The following is a 22628-nucleotide window of genomic DNA, read 5'->3' as shown; positions in this document are numbered from 1 at the left end:
TTGAGGGAAACCACCAGGCAGACCAAGTTGCCCGTTCTGCACACAAGGACGGAACTACAGTGAACATTTCTATATCTAGAGTTGACGCAGCTTGTCGACTTCGTTCCTTAGCGGCGGAGCTAACGCTTTCAGCCTGGAACAAAGGAGAATTTTCCAATCGACGCCTCAGAGAACTAGACCCTGGGCTGCGCCTTCGTGTTCCCCCTAACAAAGGGCGGCGCGAAACAACACTGATGTGCCGTATGTGGCTCGGTGCTGCATTCACCAAAAAATACGCTTATGTGATGAGAATGGCGGATAGCCCTAACTATGAAAGATGCGGCTGCGAAGAGACCACACAGCATCTCCTTTGCGAGTGCCCTGCTTTCTCAAGCGAAAGATATGCGCTGCGTTCGGCTCTGGACCATCTTGACAGCCGTCCTTTCACAGAGGAGAAAATCCTCGGCCCATGGCCACAGAAGGCGTCTAACGGCAAAGCCTTCAAAGCACTTATGTGTTTTATGAGAGACACAAACTTGATTGAGAAACTGTGACTGTACTCCTCGCCGCCTTACCTTTCCTATCATTCTCTTCTATCTTTATCCTTTAAACTCCTCATTCCCCTTCCCCAGTGCAGGGTAGCAAACCGGAAGCTTTCCTGGTTAACCTCTCTGCCTTCTCTCTCTTTCTCTCTCTCTCTCTCTCTCAGGAAAACTGCATTACATTTTCAACCAACTTTAAATCTTCGAAAGGCGAGAGTGCGTTCGTTCGTGGCGGGAAAATCACTTTGTAGTTTCCAGTGTTTCTCAAATCATGCACCAAGCTCAACGAGATGTGCTTTCAGAAAGGAACTACCATCAGATAGAGGAGACGAGTAGCCACGGAAGAGAACTGCAGCATTGTTTCCAACGGACGTTTTCTTCATGCATTGAAAATCATGGTCAGAATGGCCCGGCTAAACCACGAAACTACTTTCGCATCAGCGGTGTATCGAGCTTTTTCTCACCCGCCACAAAGAAGGCCGAGCACGATATTGGCCACATTGACCACTGCATCTGCGCGCCACTCAGCTGCGCAGCGCGGAAGCATGCGTTTTGCAGAAACACTTCCGTCTCTTCCTGCGTTGTCGATGCAGCGAAATTTTGAAACACTTGACGGTGCTGAACTAGCGCTCTCAGCCTTCTCACCTAACCACCTAACCATGCGGCGAAACGCTACGACGGAGGATTGCACTAGCGCGTGCGTGCGCGGGCTTGTTTGTACGTGCGTATGCAAAGAAAAAGGCAGTTATAATTTCTTAGCCAAAGGGTGAATGATATTAAGAACAAGTGGTTTGTCTGATTGCCCAGTTGGAATTGGGTTATTCCATTAAGTGATTAATCGACAGTACAAGGGATGACCTGAGATAAGTTGAGAGGTTTACGAAATTTATGTATTTCTCTTCCTTTTTCAACACTTCGATGCTCTCCTCTCAGATCTTTGTATAAGAAGCCCAGAATTTTAACCAAGTAACATTTGCAAGCAAGGATGTAGCGAAACAACTTTTAAGTTTCTAGTTTCAGCTTCCACGCTACGACATCTCCGTCGCCGCGGCGATGACGCCACCGCCGTCAGTCAAAGTCAAAAACGGCACTGCGGCACCGCCTAGATGCTAGCTTGATGCCACCGTGCCGGGCAGCAGCAGAACGTGAAGGCTTCCTAGATTCCCCAGAATGCTGGCGCCACCTGTCGAATGCTGTCTACGATGCGGAAGCGTACGCACGGCCGGTCTCGGGGGAGAGCGCTACTGGCGCGAGCGCCAAACAGGTTGACGGTGGCGGCGAGGGCAATCTCAGCACGGAAAGGAGAGGGACTGTATGCTGCTTCGCTGACGGTCAGCAGCAGGCGGCTGTTGCTCCGCTAGTATGCAGGTAGCGGCTGCCGCGCACGTTCAGTTTTCGTCCTTTTTACCGCAATGCGTGCTAGATTTGTACTCTGATTGCATAAGCAGGGCCTGTTAGCAGTCGTGCTGGGGAATGCGCCTGGTGGTTAGCAGATCGGAAGAGTAATAAGGGGAAACTAGAGGCTATAATCGCAATATTCACACACACACACACACACACACACACACACACACACACACACACACACACACACACACACACACACACACACACACACACACACACACACACACACACACACACACACACACACACACACACACACACACACACACACACACACACACACACACACACACACACACACACACACACACACACACACACACACACACACACACACACACACACACACACACACACACACACACACACACACACACACACACACACACACACACACACACACACACACACACACACACACACACACACACACACACACACACACACACACACACACACACACACACACACACACACACACACACACACACACACACACACACACACACACACACACACACACACACACACACACACACACACACACACACACACACACACACACACACACACACACACACACACACACACACACACACACACACACACACACACACACACACACACACACACACACACACACACACACACACACACACACACACACACACACACACACACACACACACACACACACACACACACACACACACACACACACACACACACACACACACACACACACACACACACACACACACACACACACACACACACACACACACACACACACACACATATTTTCTTACTTCTGTTGTTTTGGATAGTGCATGTGTTAAACACACTTCTCGCTAAGTTTGGTTGGCATCTGTGCCGTGTAAAAAATAAAATTATTATTGTTATTATTTTGCAAGGTGGGGCGCACTCACATCCGAAAAAACATATATGAGCACTGATTTCAAGACGCAGCCGCAGAGCGGGTAAGAAACTGAACGCGGAGTGAATCCCCAACTTAGGACGCTTGTTTTTCGCGCTATCTATCCAAAAAGGGCCTGCCTGCTATCGAGAGTACTAAGCAGCTAAAAAGAAAAACGGACAGGAAAGGCAAATTTTAGGCCGTGGAAAGAGCGGATTGGCTGGTAAACCGAAACAGAAGCTTGAAAGCACGGCTAGCCAAAGTGCTCGACAAGCTGCCGCTAGAACGTGGAGGCTAGACGAAGACGCACGCCCAGCAAGCAATCAAGGAAAGCATTTCATTAGCGCAGACAAGGACGCTGGACAGCACAGCTGTAAAGCCGGGGGAAAAAAAAATAAAGAGGCGACGCGAGGCAATCACCACAGAGCTGCGCCGTGTTGAAAAGGACAGTCCAACGTATGCATCAGGCCACTTTGATTTATATTTTAGGCCCTAAATTTGAGAAGCATGATGTTCTGGAATTTTTGAACGCAGTTTTCTCAGGTTGCACTTTCTGCAAGAGCACAACCGTTAGGACAACGACCATTTCTAAGCTCTCTCAACAGAGAAGGTTTTGAAGGTGGTTTCTGGACTAAACTTTTGTTGGGAACAAGATCGAGGTACTTATTTGAATTCATAATTATTATTTTAGCATAAAAAAACATCAGATACATGACATATAATGACAAAAGAAAGAAAATGAAGTTCGTTTTTGAAGTGCTGAGATTTTTACAAAACTTTCGTGAAGAACCCGCAATTGGCCTTCCTGCACAATGAAGTACTTAGAGGTTATCCAAGTACAAACAGCATATCTTCATGACTTTGGAAATAATAGTTTTCCTAAACTGACGCTTAATTACTTATTGTGAAAGCTATGCCTCCTTTTTATTTGCGCTAAGGCGATAAAACTTAGAACATACACTAATAAGAGAAAGATAAATCATCCCTGAACATTTTATCAAACTTGGAGCAACAGCTCAAATGTTGACGCTTTACCTAGCCCCTTACTGAAGTTATGCGTATGAGCATTACCTTCTTATTTATCGCCGTAGGCTTCCATTTCGTGTTACATATACGGCGTTAAACGTGAAATATGCAGCCTTCAATAAGCCGAACTAAAACACCAGCGCGGAATAGGACTTTGCTTATCTGATGTCGAGAATCCTTGCCCTGGAAGCTGGTAAATCTGCACTTAGGCTTGGCCAGGTCACAAAACCTACCCAACTCTGTCTCTGCATTGAATTGCATCTTGCACAGCATGAAACCGGCGGTGGCCGGCTCGTAACTGGTTAGTCTTGGCGTCACATTATGGAGCCGGCTAAGCCTCATGATTAGGCTCAGTGTCGTATTGCAGGAAATCACGATCTCACAGCCGCTCACTCCCTGATAGGCGCGTTCTCACCTTTTTACGGTGTTGTCCATAGAAATACGCCTCCGCCGCCTGGTTATGTTAATTAACAAGAGCTCTAGAGAGTTGCACTCAGTGTAAAGGGGAGGCCAGTGGAAGACCTTCATTTCCTCGTCAGCTGCCTATAGTCTTGTATACTGCGACGCAAATGCATGCAAAATCATTAGCATCATCTTTCTGGGTATTCGGCGCTTGAGGGGTGTTTCATGTATTTTGCTAGATGACTGAGAAAAACACTCTGTAGCCTCTGGACTTCTGAAAGCCTTGGAATCGTAGTCTCTTTTTTTTATTTTTACAAAGCTTTTTCCCACGAAAGAATTACCGTTGTATTTTGGTTGTATATACAGTGCGACCCCGCTGCGTATAAAACTGATGCGTGCCTTATTTTTTATCAATATTTCTCCATATACCAGTTATTAACGTAGAAATGACAATTATTGAAGCAATCGTTAACATATATAATGCTCATTTAAGCTTTACTCGGCAGCAAGAGAAATTGCGAGGAGGCCGGGTAGAACCTGGGAGAATGGGTTGTGAGAACCTGATATCCCCAGCACACAGAAGCAGCATGACTGCGTAGAACACGAACACTTATACAAAAGAGTTCTTAATACATCGGGCTAAAAGGCAAGCAGTAGAAAGCAAACACAGAGGATAAAAAGACACCACAGCATATCGTTATACAAATATGGCATGCAGTTGTTTGGACAACAGTGTAGATACGTGAGCAGCTATTGCACTAAATGCGTTGTTTTGAGACATTTTAACGTTTGGGCATCCTGATGTGTTCTGCCCTTGTTAGCATTCAAGGATTTACGCATAGATATGCTATAAACAAGTTTGTAATTGTTTTCCAGGTTAGTTATGGTGTCATTATAGTATTTCTGTTTTAGGTAGGCGGCATGGTTTGTAATGATATATTGATATAATCTGAGCGATACATTTCTTTTTAAACAGGTCTTCAAAGTTGGGGACGGCTTGAGACATTTGCGGGTCAGGCGAGCAGCTCCTTTTCGCAGGACAGCAACCCTGTTACTATTTATACAAGTACAGGTTTTCCCTCTGAATTTAATCTTAGCGCCAGCGGAAATAATCTGAGCACCGACTGATATAATCTAAGCGCCATGTAATATAATTCGAATGCCAAAAATTTAATCATAGCGCCAGCATATTTAATCCAAGCGCCAACTCGAATAATGTCCGTGCCAACCAATTTAATCCGAGTGCCAACGCAATTAATACAAGCGCCAGCGAATTTAATCCGGGTGCCAACCAATTTAATCCACATGTGGAAAATGAATGTGGTGGAGGACTCCAAAGCACGAAACATGAATTCCAGAAATAAATAGAAATTGAGATCACATTCCAGACGATGCGACGAGGAAGCAAAGCGTCAGCTTATGGGATGACTTTCGTCAGTATTATAACAAACGCACAATCTCGGCACTGAAATACTGAAGGGTCCCAGAGCTGTGGCTTACTGGCTCTATATTCCAAGCGGACAATTTATCCCACAAATGTGCGCACTGCTGATTACAGAATATATACAGAATTAAAATGTCTTCGATGAAACACACAAATATTTTATCACAAAATTAAAAACGTTTTAATGAACCGTATCTAATTTAGCTACATGTAATTTCATCAGCCAAACATTACACAGGCAATGCCAAAAAAGTTCCAAAGCAGACGGCAAGTTTTCCGCCTCCGTTTACTCGGTGCCGAATTGTCGTCTGTTTTATCGCCATGTTAGGAGAATGGATGAAAGCAACGACACGTGAATTCACTATTACAAATAGTTGTACTTCCTTTTGCAAGAAATAGAAATGTTTTCTCAAGAGCATAAAACAAAAACTGCTAGAAACGTAGAAGACAAGAGATTTCAAGGCAGGCGGCAATCTGCGCGCCTCCGTTGTGCGTGCCGCGTTGTCGTCTGCATTTGCACGACGGAGTAGAGCCGGACGGTGGTGGTGCGTACTCGTATATTATAGGCAGCTGGTAGTCTGCGTGTTTTCATTAATTTCACATGAACTTTAACGCGCATTATTTTCCTCCATGGAAGCTGATGATAAGTGCCCTGACATCCTAATCGGGCACCGAAAACGGGGACCGCCGTTCAATCCTCCAGGTTGTGGTTTCCTACGTAGACATAAGCCACCAACCACCGCGGGTTCGAGCGTCGCGCGAGCCGAAGCCCCGATCAGCCGTTACCACGCGCACACTGAAACACCGCAGCGCGCATTCAACCTCCACCGGGAGGACAGCACTTCGCTGCAAGGACACCAACCTCCAATTTCACGAAGGAGACGTTTATTGAAACGCCATCCTCCAGCGGCACACACACACACACACACACGCACACACATACAAAATATACAAAACGCACAAGTGACACGGAGTGCGCGCCGCAAGCACGCAAGGGCGTGCTGTGATCTCTCTCTCGCAGTGACCAGAGGGTCCCTTTGAGAGAGGGTGGGCAACCACCGCAAGGTACGCCTGTCTCGGATCGTTGGATCACGATCGACAGGCTCGAGTTGCGCTCTCAGGTACGATCCGGAGCAGACGAACTCGAGTACACACTGGTCTGCGCGGACAAAGGCCGGCAGACAAGAACAGTAGCGTACGCACCTTACGAAGTCTCGGAGGGGTCTCTCCCTGGGCCCCGCTCGGAGGGTCGCGCGAGCGCGGCCCTCGAAGCGGTGCCGTGTTCCCGCCAAAAGGCGCCGAGAACAGCCACTGGGACGCCAGGGCGGAGCTGTGGCCCGAACGACAGTGACAAGTCGTCCGAGCCCCTCTCCGCCGCCTCAGGCGGGAGAAAGGGAACGAGGAGAACAACTGGGAAGCGGGCGGCGGCCGAGCAAAGGGCAGCCGCAGCAAGCCTGAATCCCACAAGGTGCACCAAGAAGAAAGAACAGCAGTCTCCGAGCATGACAGGGCCAGAATTCTCGAAGTGTCGAGGCGTGGAGGAGATGTGAAAAAATTGGCAGACACGCTGGGCATCAATTTAAAGACGGCGAGATCCATTGCAGCGAGCGATAGAGAAGCGTTGAAGAAAGGCGGAACATCGAAGAAATTCGGAAATGAGGCAGTAATGACTCTAAAGAATATTGTGGATAACAACCCTGGTTTCAAGCTAAACCAAATAAAACAAGCAGTGGAAGAAGAATTGCCGGGAATCGCCATTAGCACAAGTAGCATTGATCGCCTACTGGATTCGCACGGTTACGCTATGAAGTTGATGACTATGAGGCCAATTGACCGCAACAGAGACGACGTGAAACGCAGCCGCAAAACATACGCACAATGGTTGCAGTGTGAAGGACCTCGCTTGTGCAGGTTTTACATCGATGAGACCAACTATATAACATATGGTGTTCAAGGAGCTTCGGCCGTGCAGTGAAGGGACAGCCTGCGGGGCAGACGACGACTGGCACCAAAGGAGCAAACCTTAACATTCTCGCCTGCATGTTCGCAAATGGTGTCATTCATTGGACGGCCGTAGACAAGGTTCACTGGGTCGTTTTCAATGCATTTTTGAGCGACATATTAGCCCGTGTCGAAAGTGAAGAACCTGGTTATGAAGCGGTTTTTATTTTGGACAATGCTCCAGCTCACATTCGTGCGGAACAGGCAAGCCCGGCTAGTCAGACGCACTCGATCAAGCGGCTGCCTCCTTACAGTCCGTTTTTCAACCCTATAGAGGAAGTCTTTTCGAAGTCCAAGTCGGAAGTCAAAGCTTTCCTCAGCGAGCGGAGAGACCTGGTGCTAATCACTCCTCCCGGAATGGCTAAAAAGGGCCATCGGCGCAGTTCGTTGCTCGACGCTGCCCGACACTCTATGCAGCAAATACAAAGGGTAGAGTGTGCTGCTTTTGACCGCCATAACTTTTCGTTTATACAGGCAGCTTTGCATGAAGACGATATGTAAAACGTTCTGAGTTTCACTTAGACCTGCCTAATGTCTCCTAGAAAATAAAATTGCATTTCAGTCGGCTACTTCTGTGCTTTTACGTGCTTATAGTTTGTTGGCAACCTACGCCGCTAGGATTACCGCCCAGGCAAATTAAGTACTGCTGCTAAGGTGACCATAGTGAGAGGCCAGTAGCTATTCCTGGCCTCGGTTGTAAGCTCCGCTGTACATAGTTTCATTCACTCTACCATGTCGCGACCAGACTGAAAGCAGGGGCGCGCTCTCTCTTTCCGCGGTAGCGTTACTCCAAGTCTTCACGCCGAAACCAACTGTCTTACACTGATCCTTTTCTGCTAGTGGTGTTAAATCAGGATTAGAAACCCAAATACATTTTTGCACCGGTTGCAATTTCTAAAAACAGCCGGCTGTTGTGTGAAGGCCGCACTTGCCATCAGCATGCAGATTCAGTGCATAAGACAACCCATGATAAGCAGTGCTTAACCAAATTAGAAGATGACAGGTATATTTATTCACTTGCAATGCGTCTAAGCTAAAAGCTGCAAGAGACATGTCACAAACCGCATTTTTTCCTTCAGCTGCACATGGTTCTTGGTTGTTGCAAGATATAAGAACAAAGCGAAATAGTGCATGCAGATGTGACGCTTACTCGTCGCATGGTCTGGAATGTGATCTCAGTTACTATTTATTTCTGGAATTCATGTTTTGTGCTTTGGAGCCCTCCACCACATTCATTTTCCACATGTGGATTAAACTGGTTGGCACCCGGATTAAATTCGCTGGCGCTTGTATTAATTGCGTTTGCACTCGGATTAAATTGGTTGGCGCGGACATTATTAGAGTTGGCGCTTGGATTAAAATATGCTGGCGCTATGATTAAATGCTTGGCACTCGAATTATATTACATGGCGCTTAGATTATATCAGTCGGCGCTCAGATTATTTCCGCTGGCGCTAGGATTAAATTCAGAGGGAAAACCTGTAGTAATGCTACAAGTAATTGTAGAAGAGTATATTAGCCGTAATATACGTGCTAGCACCTGTCTATCGCAAGCTCAGGCGCTAGTCCTATCATTTCTGTGCTGCCTTCGTTCTTGTCCGCATTCGTTTTTGAATTAACAACAAGCCCATACAAGAGTTCGACTTGAACGACAGGCATCCTGCGCGGAACCAGACCACCCCCTGCAGCAGAAGCAGCCGACGTGCGCTTCGCGGGATCCCCGGCAGATGGCACAGCCACCGCTATTGCACTGCTCTGTGTACTGTTTTTTTTTTTAAACATATTTACACCAAAGCTGCACATTTGTATTGTAGTATAATACTGATGATATTAAAACGTGAATATTTCCGTAATTGCATAATATGCGGGCTCAAGGCGCGAAATTTTTGAAGGGACTATATTTTGTTACGCAGTAAGCGATGCGTTTTGGCTCTGTAGCTTTAGTTGCATAGCTGCAAAATGTTGCCGGGGTTATGCTCAGCATCGCTATTCCCATTTGGTCTGCAAGTTAGGGTTCGACAGTATTTTGAAGCGCATTGTATCCGCGTTGACGCAGTATCTTTGCGTAATCAATCAGGGTTGGTTTGGTTTGTGGGCTTTAACGTCCCAAAGCGACTCAGGCTATGAGAGACGCCGTAGTGGAGGACACTGAAAATTTCGACCACCTGGATTTTTTTAACATGCACTGACATCGCACAGCACACGGGAGTCTTGCTTGTCGCCTTCATCGAAAAGCGGCCGCCGAGGCCGGGATTCGATCCCGCATGCTAGGGAACAGTAGTCGAGCGCCGCAACATGCACTGCGCCACCCCGGCGGGGTTGTAGTCAATCAGGGAAGTTAGGAACTGGAAATCAGTATTTTTAAGCAGATCGTTGCGCTTGTGTTTTACCTTTGCGTTGGTTCTTTACGTGTGATAACTGAATTACGTTTTATTTCACATTTTGATATTGTGCATGAAAATGTAAATTTAGTGATTTGCCTGAATGGTGTTAGAAGTAATCGGTTCGGTGCGTGGTGGGCAGAAGGAAGGATGTTTATGCACAATGCGTGTTTTCGGTCCCCAGGGGTTCGTCTTCGGCTTTTATTTACCTAACCCGCCGGGGTGGCGCAGTGGTTAGGGCATTCGATTACTGTGTTTAATGATGCGAGATTGAACACCTCGGCGGCTGCTTTTCGATGGAGGCGAAAACCTAGGCGTCCGTGTGCTGTGCGATGTCAGTGCATGTTAAAGAACCCCAAGTGGTCGAAATTTCCGGAGTCCTCCACTACGGCGTCTCTCATAGCTTGAGTCGCTTTGGGACGTTAAACTCCACAAACCAAATCAAACCTTTATTTTACCGTTTCAGTGAAACAAATTCGCATTTCGCATGTCAGAGGGAAGCCGGCATGCTAAACGGTTGAGCGTAATATCATTTTAGTGTTTGTATCTGCTTGAATCGAAGCAAAATAAACACAATTTTATTATGTTCAGTGCCAGTGGCACAACGGGCTACGCAACGCCTTCACACACACAGAGTTTTGAAGTAAAATATACTCGATATTCTGGCTGCACAAGTTATGTAAGCTGGCTCAAATGTTAATACTTATTCTAATTAACACCATGAGGAATAAATACCCTGTTGTGCCCACAGCGGTGGCTCAATTGTAAGGGCGCTCGACTGCTGATTCCGAGGAGACGGGTTTGATCCCGGCGGCTATGGCAGCGTTTCCATGGGGACAAAACGAAACAAATGTACATTATTGTATTGTACTCCTTTACCTTTTAACCTAAACTGTCCTTTCTCCCTGTCGCTCACCTCTTTGATTTCTCCTACCTGTCTCCTTACTATCCCTTTATTTCCGCCGCCCCAGTTCAGGTGCATCAGCGGATTGCGAAAGCAGACATCGGGGCAGACAAAAATCTTTTCTTTCCTTTATTATTATTTTTATTTGATTCAATAAAACCACTTACTACTACTGTAGTGTGCGATATGTGCGCACACGTTAGAGAACCACAGTTTGTCGAAACTTCCAGAGCCCTCCACTACGGCGTACTTCATAGCCGAGTGTCGTTTTGAAACGCTAAGCCCCGTATACGGTATACCTTATGCAAAATTAAGTTGTTATGCTTCAGCTAGCATCCGTTCGTTGCTTTTTTTTTTTTTTTTTGCCTATGCGATAATGTATATGGAGGATTTAAAAAGATGCATCACGCGGTCACGCGCAGGCGCAAGAGTTGGATACGTGTTAGAATTTCCAACCATTAAAAAAATTCTAATGCAGCAGTGTTTACAAATAAAGCGAGGCAAAACTTGCCTCAGCTCTGCAACTTAGATGAGCACAGAGCGATAATCTGTTGCTGTGACTGGCGCCTCACCACATAGATGGCAACACCGGCTAATTTGTGAGGTCCGCTATGGCTAGCAAGAAGGACGAAGAGCTCATTGGAAATTGAATTTATATATGAGCAGCACACGTACAAGTCTTATAATTGTTCAAAAACGTTTCTCACCTGTAAAGTACCAAAAGGGTATCATTACCACGACTGCGGGCTGAACGCCAACACAATTAGTGTAAATGTCAAATTAAGTCTTGTAAACTAACGCGTCGATTTTAACTCGACGACAGCGAAAATGGGCATACTGCGACACAGCCGAGCGATAATAATAAATGTTAGTTTAGTAGTAAAATTAAAGTTATGGGAGACGCTTAAGCTCCGCCTTTAAGGGTGTGACGCGGTAGCTTAGGCGACCAGCTCATATATGAAGCCCGCTCTATAACCAAGCCGTATGAACGTGTTTCGTGGCCTAGGGGTAACGTGAATGCGAAGGTTTTGACAGGCTGATCGTGATATCACTCTCCCGTATGAAAGGAGAGGCCCGAGTTGGCAGCTCCTGCCCAACGTAATGTCTAAGCAACCCTACGCCCAGCTAGGGCTCGGCCATGTCAGCTGCCCGATGTCGCCTGCCAGCGCCATGCTTCTTCACTCACAACGCCAACGCCGCCGGATTTTCGGTAAACGGGGCCTTTAACGCTATTGCGTTAATATATTTGACAATAGTTTACACTGCCCAAATGCTGGCAAATCGCGGCTACCGTACAGGCGAGGCCTCAAAGATACCTCATCCGCAGTCCCCCAGGTGGTAGTGGTGAGAACCTTCTGTCCGTCAAAATTTCATACTGTCAGACGATAAATGGGCCCCTTTTCAAGTACGGACGCACGGAGGCGCGGGGAAGAAAATGACCGCGCGTGAGAACTGTCCAGATATTTGATCTATAAAGCACGGTGAGGAGAAAAAAATAAAATGACATTGGTTTGGTTTGGGGGGTTTGACGTCCCAAAGCAACTCAGGCTATGAGAGACGCCGTAGTGGAGGACTCCGGAAATTTTGACCACCTGGGGTTCTTTAACGTGCACTGACGTCGCACAGCCCACGGGCGCCTTGCTTTTCACCTCCATCGAAAAGCTGCCGCCGAGGCCGGGATTCGATCCCGCGTCTTTGGGAACAGTAGTCGTGCGCCGTAACCACTGCGCCACCCCGGCGGGGTAAAAATTGGTTTATTCACTTGCAGCTTGGACTTGGCTTACGACGAGGTGCATTTTTATGAACTTTACATTTGCATGGTAGCCGCAGTTTGAACGATCAGCCACTATTAACACTCCGTAGTCGCTCACTTAAAAGAAAACATTTATAATGGCGCTGAGCTTTTAGCTGCAAGAAAGAGGCCTCCTCAGTAAAATTCGTTGCAGGCACTTAGATCTTTCTTAAGTGCGGTAAGGCGAAAGCCTTTCCTCTGCCGCTTTTTCATTCATTTGATTCTTCTTTCTTGCTCCTTAATCTTTTTTTTTTTTTTTTGCTTTTTACAGTTTCTTCTTTTTAACTTTTGCTCGTTTTTCCGTTTTTCTTGTTTCGTTTTTTTTTTCTATTCGTCAATTCCCACGTTTTTTGCACAGTTTTGATATCCGTGGCTGATTTGACATCCGGACACTATATCGACGTGCTTGGCTATTTCGACGTCTAATTAATTTTTTTTGGCTCTGATTAACCAATCACTCCACTACAACGAAATTTTGCACAAAGACATATTTTTACACCGTCTACATCATACAACCATTATTTTGCTCATCAATCAATTCTTTTCTCGGCAATGACGCTGTGACATCCTCCACGGACACACAAATCGTGTCCACACTCGTGAGCCTATAAAAGCTTCCGCCTTAAAAGGCTGCGAACACATGACCATTGACTTGCTTGCCTACCCTCATGCCCGGCATGCAAAACTGCCTTCAAACATTAGGAAAGCAGTGGAATGATACCTCCCAGTTATTCCGTCTCACTGACGTCCAGAATGGGAGCAGCAGTGTTGCCAAGCTTTCGTTTTGCCACGACATTCCTGGGTCAGCATGACGCATCGCTTGCTCACCAGCGTGCGGCGTGAACGTATCGAGCGAGTTCTCCGTCCGTCCAAGGGACTGAGGAACAGCCGCTGTCTGACGTGGAAGGCGTTAAAATGCCTGATATTTTCGTGGAGTAATAATGACCTCAGAATGCGCCGGTGAAGCATTCGCAATGAAGGAAGCGAATTGTCTTGAGCGCTTCCGATCCTTCTTTAAGTAGTTCACGTTGCCACGACAGCGTGGCGTCGATTACGTGAAAAAGCATCGGGGAATGAAAAGCAGGTTCCATGCAGACGACAACTTCGCAAGGTGGGGCCCAATGTATATTTTGGTTTATTCCATCCGTGCCTCCAGTGGGCTATTAACGTATACCGCAGCGCCTCTTGTCTGTAGCCAATGAGCAGCACATTTCGGCACGATGAATGGCATCGTGAAATCGGGGAGCTCGTTTTGCATCGGGTTTGTCATTGTTGCAGTCCGTGATTTATTTTTTGTTTATCCTGCCGTCTTAGCCGCTGACAATATTTATCGACGACTAACCAAAGCGCTTTTCGAGATTTGCACCCCGACCAACTAGCGAAGGTCGGCGCGAATAATTGGCGCGCTCACCCACGCCGCGTTAAGCAGTAATGGTGCGATATGCGCTCACGGAGGGCGTTACCATTTGTGTTAACTGGCGATGCAGATGCAACAGCGGGAAAAGCTGTGCGCCTACAAGTCAGAGTACAGAGAGAGTGCAACCAACGTCGAAAGGTTACTCTTCTGGATTTTGTCTTATCAGACCCCGCGAGCTGTGTTCTCTTTGTTTTAGATTACGCACATTCGACGTTTCTACACCGTCGGCTGTGTCGGCTCCCTCGCCTTAAAATCTGCACTGTTCCGAGGAGAAAAAAAAAGGGGGGGGGGGGGGGGGGGGGGAGATGCATTTCGCACTGCGCTAGCACGTACTCAACGCTCTCACTGGCAACAGTATTTCTCAGCACACGGCTGCCACCAAAAGTCTCGTTACTACAAACGCCCAGTGAATTTCCAGTTTTTTGAAAAAAAAAAAAAAAACGCTTGCTATTCCGAGCGTCCGTGGAGAATTGACAAAATACCGGCTAACTACTGAGAGTGATGAATGCCGAGATGTTTAACCTTTGCCTTCAGAGAAGACGCGATAGCGCCTTTAACATCGCATTTTCTTTGGCGGCATTGATAAGGTGGTACAGAGTTTGCAAAGTCTTCCTTCTTTGGTCTGGTTTTTGGGAAATCGAAGGCGCAGTTTCTCACTTCTAGATTGACACCTACACTCACAATGAACGGAATCAAGTTGGTGGTATGTACATGTCGTCGGTTCGAACCCCTATCGCAAGCTGCAACCTCCAATTTGACTAGCAAATGGATGATAAATGGGAACAGAAATGGTGGGACGTCAGCCTGAACGCTGCATAAATAACTGTTGCGTCACAATTTTGACAAAAATTAACTGCATTTTGTTTTTATAACACGTTTCCCTCAATTCTCGGCGAGGCTTTTTCTTCTGAACTAGTAGTCTGGGCACGACGGAAGCGGTTGCACCCGCTGGGGATGCGGTTCACGCATTTGTGCCGAAGATTTTGGGAAATTTGGGCGCTGTAACGATTCACTAATGTCTCCTGTTACTCTCGACAGCTGCAATGAAACTGAGTGTTATGCTGTGTCTGTGGTACCCAGGATTTTGCTCGTGTTGCCAAATCTTAACTTCCATTATTTGCTTGACTGCGGACCTCATTTCGCGACGACCTTTCTTGCATAATTGCACTGGCTGCATGATGCTCGATGGAAAGTTTGCGTTTTGAGCGGCGTACGTGAACTCTAGGCTCCGCGATGCCCTGGCCAATATTTTGTCGCTCCCTGAATGCTCGGAAGTCAAGCTCATTGAATCGTGGCGGGTGCCATGACATATATAAGTAAAGATTATGCAAGTAAGTATGCTGTCTCTAAAGCATGAAAAGAAGAATTCATGGCGGTAGTGAAAGTTCCATACGAACAATTTTCCTCAGCTTTTCTATGAAGCGTTGTAACTAGTTGTAACACTGAACCAGATGATCTATTTGGCTCGGCCGCGACGGCCGCTTTTCGATGAAGCCGAAAAGGAAGGTACCCGTGTGCTGTGCGATGCCAGTGAACGTTAAAGAATCTCAAGTGGTCGAAATATCCGGAGCGCTTCTATGGCGTCTCTCATAGCATGATTCCCTCTGGGACGTTAAACCCTATAAACCAACCAAAACATTCTATTTGGACATAAGAGCACGATCAGTCGGAATGTACTTCTAATGTGATGTGAAGCTCGGTTATTTATAGATGACGTCTTCCGCCTCAACCGATAAGGAATTACGTGGCTTGTTGAGGGCGCATAAGCGCCACAGGAAGAAGTTTCTTGAGTAGTTGAACCATGGGTGTTCCGCATGGTTAAGTGATTAAATAGGCGAGAGTAGCTTTCAGAAGCTGTTGCTGCCTGTGGCATTAAAAAAGCTGTTTCCTATGTCTTGCGCCGAGTCCCTGGTCAATGGGTTATCGTTACCGACTCCAAAGCATGCTTGCAGATCCTTTCCAACCCTCTCAAGAAAACTAATCATCAGGCCGTTTCTTTCGACATCACATATGTACATCGTTTGGCTGTTGCCGAAAGACACTGCATAACGCTTCAGCGAATATCAGCTCACCGTGGCATTCTAGCCAATGAAGAAGGAGATGAAGCGGCTCTCAAATGTCACCAATATCAGAGATACATTCGAACCTTCTTCACAAAATTTGATGCGTCCCAACTGGCTGGAATACTTCCTTCTGAAGAAAAGTATCGGCTCTAGAGCTTGCCGACACATCACTACCAATTTCTTTACTTAGTCTATCCACATCTAAGATCAAGACTTCCTCCAAGATTTCCTCACGTTCTGGAAACTCTATATAACCGACTTCACATTTACAAACGGCTTGCGATAAAATTTTGGTCAGACGGGCAGTCCTCATTGTGACAACTACGATACGATCGAAACTTTTGATCATGCTCTGCTTGAGTGCCCTGCACATGCTGACGAGCGTACGTACTATGAAGATTGCATGAAGAAACTTTCCCCAGTGCCTCTAACACTGGGAAGTGTTTTGGGTCCTTTAGCCTGCCATAGACAACCGAGAAATGCAATGAACTTTCTGATTTCGTATTTAAAATACATTGGACACCTTGACAAGTTATAAGTTCACCATGCCTGTCGCCCTCACAGATTTTTCACGCTGTGAACTTCGTATACTTGTATGTCACTCTCAAGCATTTTTCACGCTGTGAACTTTGTAAACCCATTTGTCGGACTACGTATCTCATCACTTCATTGTTTAACATTACTGCGGGATGTATTTTATGGTGGAAATTTATTGACCGCATTCTATATTCCCTACTTTCATTTCTTATACTTTCCCCACCTCTGGGATTCTGTCTTTCTGTCCCCAATTCCCTTGCCTATGCAGAGGAGCATGCCTGCGAATTCTAAACGCCGGCTATTTTTTTTGTTTTTCATTAGACTCTATCAATCTCTCTGTCATTCTAATGCGTTTATATTTTATACGCGTGGAAGCAAGCAAAATCACCCAGCCTAATATACAGTTACACGCTGTGTTCCTCTTCTCAAGCAGAGGAATACTGGTGCAGATGTCGCACAGAGATAAACCCGACACACCGAGCGCACTGACAGGCAGTAAGTCATGCGCACCACTACTTCGAACATCTTCTGAAAGGTACTCTTGGGCAACGCGTGTCATTTCGCAAGGACTCGGAATGCCGCGGACGAAGCGCCCACGGCCGCCGCGCGCGAGAGACACCGAGTACCCACGCCGTCATGTGGGCCGCCCACGCAGATCAGCACGGGACGGAGAGGGCGCTAAATGTTCGCTTCCCGACTGCGCTGTCGTGTCCCTGCACTGGTGGCACAACTCCAGTGACGAAGGCCGCTGAGCGTGTAAGAATGAATTACCGAAACAAGGGGAGAAGGGAACCAGGGGCTCCACGTGAAGGTTGTGGGCAAGAGGTGACCAAGTGTGGAAGATAGTGCATTGCTTTCCTGGGGCGAAATTCAGTTCCTCTACCGAAAGGGAAGGGCACCTCAAAATATCACCGACAACAAGGTGCCTGACGCCATTTCGTGCGCATTTGAGTCGTAAACGCGGGCCTTGCGAAGATTCCTAGCTATGCGGTGTCCACGGAAGTTTGAAGCCCCGCACTGTTCTGGAGCGAAATCCCATCTGTGTTGAAGCATTCCGTAGCCCCAGCAGCGCCCCTACAATTCTGTCTCCGGTCGCGTTGGCTCCGCGGCTGTGGCGTTGAGCTGCTAGCTGGGCACGAGTTCGCGGATTAGATCCAGGTGAAGTGTTATCCGCGGAATAATTTTTCTGTTGGCTTTTAATAACTTGAAGTAAAATTAGACCCTGAACTTCTCATTGCAGTGTACTTCGTATAACACCTAGCTCTGGCACCTAAATGTAGATTTACCTGTGGCCAGCCCCATCAGTCCTAAAGTGCTCGTCTCACCTACAGAATAGTGCGGTGGCCCAGTGGTTATGGCGCTCGACTGCTAATCTCAAGGACGAGGGCGCGATACTGGCCAGAGCTACCGCGTTTTGATGGAGGCTGAAAGCAAGGCGCCCGTGTGGTGTGCGTTGTCAGTGCACGTTAAAAAACGTCTGACGGTCCAAATTGCCAGAGAGCCCTACACTATGGCGCTCCTCATAGCAGATGTCGTTTTAGAACCTCCGTTAAGCATATAGATGCCCACGTCATACTGCACGCGTTTTTACCGCTCTCCGAAGAGGTCAAGCCCAACTTTATATTCGTTTAGATGCAGAACTTCACAAGGGCGAATGTCAGAGGTGAAGGAAGTCTGCAGACGCAGTGTATGTAACTTACAGGCTGCGACTCAGGTATTTTTTTTTTACAGATGCCATCCATGCAAAAACTTAATTGAGGTTCAGCTCTGGTTAAACTAAGGGCTAGCTAAATGCTAGGGAGCTATGGTTACGCTTGGAAATTGGCGGTGGCTTAGCTCAGCTAGGCCAGGAATATACCTAGAGGAAGCATGTATGAGGCGCTGGGCTGCCTACTCCTCTCCAATCCAGTGTAATCGAGTCCAATTCCTTCAAGTACAGTTCATTCCAGTCAAATACAAGCCAATCCAATCCTGTTGAATTCAGTCCAATCCTGTTTAGTTCAATCCAATCGTGTCCAATTCAATCCAACCATTCCAAATCAAACCAGTCCAATCCAATCTGAAGTAGTTCAATCCAATCATATCCAGTGCTGAGTACACGTTCGCCCGAAATGCGTCGCTGACTAGCCTATCAGCATCACTGCTATCATCCGCACGCTAGAGAAGGCGAATTAAGATGCGCTATTCACGATACCGGGCGTGGCAAAACCACAGTATCCATGTTTATGTTGCCTTCAGTAATGAAATCAAAGTGCTTGCGTACGCCGACGATTTGGCGTTTTTCTGCCCAGACAAACCCAGCATTGACAAAATTATAACCACCATTGAGCAGTTTGGCATTGCATCTGGCGCTCAAATGAATAAGTCTAAAAGTTCGGGTCTGTGGTTCGGTTCATGGGGAGCAATGCCGACTCATTATGCTGGAATTGAATGGTCTCGTGTTCCTCCTAAATACCTTGGAGTTCCCCTTCATGCATTCAAGTTTAGTAGGCGTTACTGGAAAGAGAGGGTCACGGCACTCCAAAGCTATGCTTAGGCTTTTGTTCCGCACCGCCTATCAATTTTTGGCCGAGCACAGGCATGTAACATGTTTCTGGCTACAAAACTTTATTATGTTTTACAGGTACTTCATTGCGCGAGGAATTACATCCACAGTTTTCACCGAACGTTTGCGACGTTCATATGGTCGTTCAGTTTTGAGCCTATGCGGCGCGATAACTTATTCAGACCTGTTTCTGCTGGCGGACTAGGTTTGACACATCTCTATGTCAGACAGTTAGTTGCTCGTTTCTTCTTTTTTCCGTAATAGCTCCCATCCAATTACCAGAGTATCCCTGCAAACTAACGTTGTGAACCTTCTTCCAAAGTTAGTGGTCTCTTCCAATTTTACCGATCGGCCCTTATTATGTGGTTTTATCAAAAATTTACGATTCAGTGCGTTTTCTGGCAGTTCGCTTCTCTTATGAGTACTTATTCTGTGTTTCACATAAACATTTATACCAAGAATTGATATCTATGTTGTTCCCGCCTCCCTTATATCGTTCACTCTATTCTAATTGTATGGGACATGATGTGTTAAAAAGGGTGCGCAAAATGCCGATCTCGCCTTCTACTAAAACGTTTTTCTTTAAACTTCATGCCGAGGTTTTGCCTGTTAAAGTGTGGCTTCAGAAAAAAATATATATATTTTCGTTTCTTCTCGGTTATGTGATACACCTGAAACCATCGAACACTGTTTTATTGCCTACAAAGATGCAATATTATTTTGGGGCGTTTTGCAAAGAACATTGAAGAAAGGCTTTATTTTGAATTACCACAGTGTGCGTTACTTGATAACCACCGAACATGATCGACCGCGAACCCTTTGACATGATTTTCCTCCTTGGACTGCACAGTCTGTGGAAAACGCGTATGTTGGATCGGAATGCTGAGCCTCTCGTCTCCCCCGCTACTCATTTCAGCCAGATGGAGCACCAGCTCAGAGACACTTACGAAGATAGTGACTATCAACCGGACTGGCTGCCGTTGTTGATGTGTTGTATTTCCTTGCCACCGTTTTAGTGAAGTTGTGCTAAGTTGTATTCTGGTTGTGTGGTGTTGTGTTGTATGTTTCAATTGGACTTTTCGCCTACAGGCTGATTACTTTGTAAATAGAATATATAGCTCTACGCTGAATTTAAAAGCATGTAATAAAAACCATGCCGAAAAAAAAAAAATACCGGGCGTGGCTCAGTTGATTAAAGCACTCGGCTGGGGATCCGAGGGATGGAGGTTCAATTCCTGGTGAAGATAATTTTTTCTTTTTTTTTTTTTGTTAGGAGATTGTAGCTACGCCTCTTCACGGCGTAGCTGCGGCCACCCGAGGTCTCGCTTTGGCGGTCGTAGTGTTGCTTTCGCAACAAAACCAGATTCTCTGCCACACCTTCTAGGCACTGAGCCGCAACTTTCGGCTGCAAGAATTATTCGTCGAAATTGTTCATGCATTGAACGGCTTGTGACAAGCGGACGATTTGACTGTTGTACGGCGGGCTGGTACGACTGCAGAAATAAAAATGTCGAGGCTGTCACAGGCCGGGTATACCCGGCTATAATACTGAGCGCGTTTCGACGATCAAACCCCGCCGTATCTAAAGAAATTATGAAGTAATAAAGCGTTAAGGCCCCCGTTCTTCAGGCAGTCTTACGTCGGTGTCGCCGTCGGCGTTGTGAACAAAACATCATAGCCATGACTATGGCATGACTTGGTAGGGGACCTGACCGGGCTCTGTTTGCCGGGAGCTGTACTATTTATTAGCACATCATCCGGTAGCTTACGGCAATATGCAAACGAGTATGCGTAAAATAGCAGTGGCACGCATGATGAGATTAGCGATTGAGCGATGAGGAGAGTGAATGCACGTCAAAGGGATGCTGCAGTCGGGAGCCTTACGACACTGTCGCGGTATAGTTGGATTTCTAGAGTTCCGCCAATATTTTTGTTCATTTGTTGACACATTCCGATGTTGTTGTTACGTATGAAACCAAACGTATTGTGTCTACGGAATGCGAGGGAGTTTTCAAAGCTTGCTGCGCAATGCCTAACTAGCGAACTGGAGCCACAGCTCTCTCGAGCAAATCACGCAGGCCGTGGCTTCCGCTTTCAGAACCCGGAAACTGGGAGATGGAGACTATATATTAAGCTCAGAGTAACATGTTTCGGCAGAAGTGACTGGTCTAGAGGATAATAACATAGTAAACTGCGAGACCGCCATAATTTTGAGCCTGCTTCTCTGGTGCTTATAGCCAACGAAAGTAGTGCACTCTCCATAGTGTCACCGCTATGAAACTTTCCTCTTCGCTTTTGCATCGTCGTCTGCTTCGTTCTAGGAACGCCAAATCACCCCGTGTCCAAATACAAGCAATCAGTCGCGTAATCTGCCAGGAGAGGCATTCGCGAGCCCCGTTAGCGCGCCTTCGGTTCCTACTCCCACAACACCTGCGCTCGGGGCAAGGCCGGAAACGCCCGCGCGCCTTGCCCGCCAACGACACTGCGGCGTCAGCGCACACCAAGGTCGGCACTGAGTTGGCACCGCGAGCGCCATCAGCTGTGCGAACACCACCACAGATGGATGGGCAAGGACCGCACACCTCGCCATCTTCAACGTCATTTGTGTTGCTGGACGTGTCCCCTCGAAGCTACTCCAGTGACCAAAAAAAAAAAAAAAGGAAAAAAAGTAACAAAAGAACTGCAACAGTAACGGGGGCACATTCTGGAGAGGTCGCATCTTGTATCCGCTGAGCACGGGGCTGTGAGTAGGCCGTCACAAAATTCAAGGCGAACACGCTTGTGTCATTGTGAGTCTTGTGATGGCGTTGCCACATTTCTTTTTCTTTTTTTTTTCTTGTTGTTGTTGTTGTAAGGAGATCCAAGTAATGCAAGGTAATGCAAGTGCTGAAGAAAATCGTCTTTCCGAAACCTTTTTCGCTTCCTTTTACAGCCTATGTCAATTGCATAGGCTCCACAAGGTATTCATGAAAATGTTTAGCGTGCTGTCCGTCAAAATTTCATGCTGTCAGACGATCAATGGGCCCCTTTTCAAGTACGGACGCACGGAGGCGCGGGGAAGAAAATGACCGCGCGTGAGAACTGTCCAGATATTTGATCTATCAAGCATCGATATCTAGGAGGAGACGAAGCCCGTTTTTTTTTTTTTTTTTTTTTTTTTGCCTGCTTGTAGAGTACCACATAAATACAGATCAGTATGTACAATGCATCAGAGTTACACAAGGGCACATGAGTGCATTAATATTTTCTAAGGTGTGTCATGCTGGTAACTC

The 22628-nt window shown here is 46.8% G+C and overlaps 1 protein-coding gene and 1 pseudogene across 1 annotated transcript in view; both read left to right on the top strand.

Moving 5' to 3' along the window:
- Nucleotides 1-22628, top strand: part of LOC146183745 (uncharacterized) — a 269633-nt gene that overhangs the window by 133003 nt on the left and 114002 nt on the right. The gene's annotated exons all lie outside the window — the stretch shown is intronic.
- Nucleotides 7383-8218, top strand: LOC146183746 (uncharacterized; annotated as a pseudogene).

The sequence above is a fragment of the Amblyomma maculatum genome, chromosome 7 (genome assembly GCF_055883805.1).
Source record: "Amblyomma maculatum isolate TAMU_Amacu chromosome 7, ASM5588380v1, whole genome shotgun sequence".
Taxonomy (NCBI): domain Eukaryota; kingdom Metazoa; phylum Arthropoda; class Arachnida; order Ixodida; family Ixodidae; genus Amblyomma; species Amblyomma maculatum.
This window is presented reverse-complemented; position numbering and strand designations above follow the sequence as displayed.